This window comes from Mobula birostris, chromosome 2 (genome assembly GCF_030028105.1).
Source record: "Mobula birostris isolate sMobBir1 chromosome 2, sMobBir1.hap1, whole genome shotgun sequence".
Classification (NCBI taxonomy): domain Eukaryota; kingdom Metazoa; phylum Chordata; class Chondrichthyes; order Myliobatiformes; family Myliobatidae; genus Mobula; species Mobula birostris.
The window spans coordinates 4,694,664-4,700,716 of record NC_092371.1 but is presented as its reverse complement, the minus strand read 5'-3'; positions in this window follow the sequence as shown (position 1 = coordinate 4,700,716).

Here is a 6,053-nt window from a genome sequence, read left to right as displayed (position 1 = left end):
AGCAAATCAACCATGAAGGAGTGGTCGGCAGACTCGATGGGCTGAGTGACCTAATTCTGCTCCTTTGTCTTGTGTACAGGTACTACATATTGAAAGATTCCACCCACCTGCTCATGGACTGTTAGTCCCTGTCCTCTCAAGTAGGAGGGCTAAATATCTACCACGCTAGGACCACCAGACTCAAAAACACTAAAGCAGATTAACACCTCCACCGCATCACCACCTCTCATTTCCCATCGGAATCACCTTCTGTAGGAACACTCTTGTAGCTAGTGCACTTTATGTGTGTACGGTCAATCTATGCAGCTACATGCTATGTTATGTATTTATGTTTGTTGTGATTTTTTATTATAGTGTTTTTTTTTGCTCGACATCTGAGCCAGAGTAACAATTATTTCATTCTCCTTTTCACTTGTGTTCTGGAATTGACATGAAGCAATCTTGAATCTTGAATTTATGAGTTGGAACCGAAGGACCCGTTTTTCACTGTGTGCTGCAGAGTTCCTCCAGCAGAGTTTTGTTTATTGTTGCTCGTGAAGTTTGTCTTCTAGGTTGAAGCCCACAGCATAAAATAAACTAGGTTAGATAACAAGAAGAAATGTATCAGTAAACATTTTTTCATCCTTGGAGGAAACTATACAGTGAGATAATTAGAAATTGGACCACTGCTTTTCTTAAGATGTCTTCATGAATTGGTGTACAGGACATATGGGATTACACTTTTCAAATATGGAAATGACAAAAGTTGAGTCTGCAATGAAAAGACACACTATACTCAGTGGCCACTTTGTTAGGTACACCTGCTAGTTCAATTGCTCAATTTAACAGCAGAGAATGTATACAGCCTGAAATTCTTACTCCTTACTGACATCCATAAAACAGGAAAAAACCCACAAGAATGAATGACAGAAATATCAGAAACCCAAACCCTCACTCCACCAACCCTACACACAAGCAGCAGTAAAAGAATCGACACTCCCCACACTGACACCAGCAAAAGCAACAACCCTGCCCCCACCCTGCAAGCAATAGCAAAGCCCCCCAAAGAGACCTCGTTCTAGAGTCGATCAGAAACTACAGTCCAAAGCTTCAAAGGTCTAATTTAATGTCAGAGAAATGTATACATCCTGAAATGCTTTTTCTTTGCCAAACATCCATGAAAACAGACTTTCAGTTACTCCAAAGACTTCGTGTTTCACCCAGTATTCGACATCCCACAGGTTCTCTCTCTCCCTAATAAGAGAGAAAGATGTGTCTCTATTTTCCCAGCAAACAGGGAAACAACTCGCTGGTTTACGATGTTAAAAGTCCATTCTCGAGCTCTGTACCTGAAGATCGCAAAGATCCCAGGTCTTCAGGCCCACAGCAGTAGATTTTCCGAATCCCCTGACGACACACGGGTCTCCTGCCGTGACACCAACCCAACACTTTGGAATCTCAGATCGGCTCTCTTCCACTAGCAAGGGAGAGAGGGGTCACTCCTGCAACAGCGGGAGTGGGAAACCAGCAGTTTACTGTTTTGATGTTTCAATCTTTCTTGTTGCTTCTTCAAGTCCCCCGTCGCTTCTCTAAGTCCCTCAACTTGAGATATTAATGCAAATATCTAATCAGCTAACCATTTGGCAGCAACTCAATGCATAAAAGCACATAGAAATGGTGAACAGGTTCATTTGTTGCTCAAACCAAACATCAGAATGGGGAAGAAATGTGACTTTGACTGTGAACCCAGACATGGTGGTTTGAGTATCTCAGAAACTGCTGATCTCCTGGGATTTTCACACACAATAGTCTCTAGAGTTTACAGAGAATAGCACAAAAAAACCAAAAAACAACATCCGGGGAACGGCAGTTCTTGAGAGCAAAATTGGAGAGAGGTCGGAGGAGAATGGCCAGATGTCTTTGAGCTGACAGGAAGGTGAAGATAACTTAAGTAATCACTTGTTACAACAGTGGTGTGCAGAAGAGCACCTCTGAACACACAACCTTGAAGTGGATGGGCTACAGCAGCAGAAGACAACACAGCGTTCCACTCCTGTGGCTACTTTAGGTACAGGAGGTAGCCACGAGAAGATTAACTGGCAACAGAGAGACTGGCCCCCTGTAGAGCAGAAACCTCTTACCCCTCCTGCCCAGCCAATCTAGTCCTATTGATTAGTAAGTGCATCGAGGGTTACAGGGAGAAGTGGATTGGCTGTTTCACTTGTAATAAGTGGGCACTGAGAGTAACCTGCAGATGTAGGAAGCTGGAGCAACAGGCAAACTGCTGGAGGAATTCAGCAGGTCAGGCAGCATCTGTGGGTGGGAGGGGGAATGGGGATAGTCGTCATTTCGGGGTCCAGATCTTGCATCCCTTTTGAAATGCCAATGATCCCTTGCCTTGACAGATGAAGGGCGGAGAGCATCTGGTTGTGTCGCTGCCTGCTGAGGAGGATCGTAGGAGGCCACAGAGGGTTGTAGACCCGGCCGGCTCCATCATAGACACAGCCCTCCCCCCATCAAGGACATCTTCAAAAGGTGGGGCCTCAAGAAGGCGTCATCCATCACTAAAGACCCTCGCCACCCGGGACATGCCCTCTTCTAATTTCTAACATCGGGGAGGAGGTACAGAAGCCTCAAAAACTACACTCACTGATTCAGTACAGCTTCAAAGTTCAAAGTAAATTTGTTATCAAATTACACATGTGTCACCATATACTACCCTGAGATTCATTGTCTTGCGGGCATACACAGTAGAATCAATGAAAAACTACACAAAGACTGAGAAGCAACCAATGTAAAAAAGAAGAAAAATTGACAAATTTTAAAAAAGTTAATAAAAAAACCATCAGATTTCTGAACAGTACATGAATTCATTATTCCTTTTTTGACACTATTTATTTGTAATGCCCTGGTTCATAGGTTTACCATAAGACAAAGGAGCAGAAGTAGGCCATTCAGCCCATCGAGTCTGCTCTGCCATTTTATCATGAGCTGATCCATTCTCCTATTTAGTCCCACCCCTCCGCCTTTTCACCATAACCTTTGATGCCCTGGCTACTCAGATACCTATCAATCTCTGCCTTAAATACACCCAATGACTTGGCCTCCACTGCTGCCCGTGGCAACAAATTCCATAGATTCACCACCCTCTGACTAAAAAAATTTTTCGCATTTCTATTCTGAATGAGCGCCCTTCAATCCTTAAGTCATGCCCTCTCCTACTAGACTCCCCCATCATGGGAAACAACTTTGTCACATCCACCCTGTCCATGCCTTTCAACATTCGAAATGTTTCTATGAGGTCTCCCCTCATTCTTCTAAACTCCAAGGGATACAGTCCAAGAGCAGACAAACGTTCCTCTGTGTTAACCCTCTCAGGCTGAAAAGGGTTCGTCCGAAAGCTAACTGCGAAGAACATCAAAGGTCTGCTGAATCAGATTTGCATATTCTCTCTCTCTCTCTCTCTTTCCCCATCCCCAACGGCACAACAGCGATTACTGCGAACTGTACTAAGCTGAGCTGAACTCTGTGTCACTTAAGACTGATCATTTTACCCCTAGACTGCGATAGAGCTTGGTTGATTCCTATTACCCTAGTTCTGTGTACATGTGTGTTTATCATTGCTAACCTGTTGCATTTATATCCTTACGATTAGAGTACTGTGTTACTTATTTCTTTAATAAAACTGTATTAGTTTCTGTTAAACCAGATTCCAACTAAGTGGTCCATTTCTGCTGGTTTGGCAACCCAGTTACGGGGTACGTAACAACTGTTATGCTGTGGGTATTTTCATTTAGCAGCTCTGCAAGAGCTGTCTGTTCTGCTTTCAGCCTGTTTGGGTTATTGTTGCAGATGATGGTTGGTGTGGAGTGTATGCCATCCAGAACTGGGGGAAGGCTTTTTTGGTAAGGGACACTGAGGTTGGTCTTGTGGCTCTTGTTTGGCGGGAGATTTAGAGAAGACACTGTGGAGAACCAGTCATAGCATACGATCCGGTGGGAGACCTGTTTGTTTGAGAAGGATTGCGAGCGACGTTCGGAAGGTGGTGTGTGCTTCCACGTAGACCGAAGGACCAGTACATGAGTGACCAAGAAGTTCAAGATGAGCGCCAACTTGTGTACATTTGACTTATACTTAATTGTCGCCAAACAATCGATACTAGAACGTACAATCATTCAGCGATATTTGATCCTGCGCTTCCCGCTACCTGAATTACAAATATAAAATATTTAAAATATTAAAATAGTAAAAATGAGTAAATATTAAAAATTTAAATTATAAATCATAAATAGAAAATAGAAAAATGGAAAGTAAGGTAGTGCAAACAAACCGAGAGGCAGGTCCGGATATTTGGAGGGTACGGCCCAGATCCGGGTCAGGATCCGTTCAGCAGTCTTATCACAGTTGGAAAGAAGCTGTTCCCAAATCTGGCCATACGAGTCTTCAAGCTCCTGAGCCTGCTCCCGGAGGGAAGAGGGACGAAAAGTGTGTTTCATTAAAATGGTCCCTTCTCTTTTTCAAAGTTGCTGGTGAATGCAACAGGCCAGGCAGCATCTCTAGGAAGAGGTGCAGTCGACGTTTCAGGCTGAGACCCTTCATCAGGACTAACTGAAGGAAGAGCTAGTAAGAGATTTGAAAGTGGGAGAGGGAGGGGGAGATCCAAAATGATAGGAGAAGACAGGAGGGGGAGGGATGGAGCCAAGAGCTGGACAGGTGATTGGCAAAAGGGATATGAGAGGATCATGGGACAGGAGGTCCGGGAAGAAAGACAAGGGGGGGGGAACCCAGAGGATGGGCAAGGGGTATAGTCAGAGGGACAGAGGGAGAAAAAGGAGAGTGAGAGAAAGAATGTGTGTATAAAAATAAATAACAGATGGGGTACGAGGGGGAGGTGGGGCATTAGAGGAAGTTGGAGAAGTCGATGTTCATGCCATCAGGTTGGAGGCTACCCAGACGGAATATAAGGTGTTGTTCCTCCAACATGAGTGTGGCTTCATCTTTACAGTAGAGGAGGCCGTGGATAGACATATCAGAATGGGAATGGGACGTGGAATTAAAATGTGTGGCCACGGGGAGATCCTGCTTTCTCTGGCGGACAGAGCGTAGGTGTTCAGCAAAGCGGTCTCCCAGTCTGCGTCGGGTCTCGCCAATATATAGAAGGCCACATCGGGAGCACTGGACGCAGTATATCACCCCAGCCAACTCACAGGTGAAGTGTCGCCTCACCTGGAAGAACTGTCTGGGGCCCTGAATGGTGGTAAGGGAGGAAGTGTAAGGGCATGTGTAGCACTTGTTCCGCTTACACGAGGTCAGGTGACCAAACATTTTGAAAAGCTCAAACAGATAAATAGAGGGATAGCTCAAGCGAAGCGGCCAGTAGAAAGTGGCCAGAGCGTGAGTGGGCCAGTGAAGGAGTGGAGCTTTGAGGCTTCGACGAGAAGAGGCAGAGGACAAGCTAGCTCGCAGTTAGTTTTTACAATGTCTTCTGAGACAGTGATGTGCCTCTCATGTGAGATGTGTCAGTCCTGGGGGAACGCCCCTCTCCCGCAGAGTCACATCTGCCAGAAGTGCATACGGCTGGGCGATCTGGAAGACCGTGCAAGGAATCTGGAGCAGCAGCTGGATGACCTTTGACTCATAAGGGAGAATGAGGCAGTCATAGATGACAGCTACAGGGAGGTAGTCACACCTAGGCTGTTGGAAACAAGTCATTGGGTGACAGTCAGAGGGGGGAAAGCGAAGGTGAGCAGACAGGTAGTGCAGAGCACCCCTGTAGCCATTATCCTGAATAATAAGTTTACCATCCTGGATACTGTTGGCGGGGACGACCGACCAGGTGTGAGCCACGGTGGCGGGGCCTCCGGCACTGAGTCTGACCCTGTGGTGCAGAAGGGTGGGATGGAGAAGAGGAGAGCTGTCGTCATTGGAGACTCTATAGTCAGGGGAGCAGACAGGAGATTTTGTGGGCATGAGAAGGACACCTGCATGGTTTGTTGCCTCCCGGGTGCCAGGGTCCGGGATGTCTCTGACCGGGTGCACGACATCCTGGTACGAGAGGGAAAGCAACCAGAAGT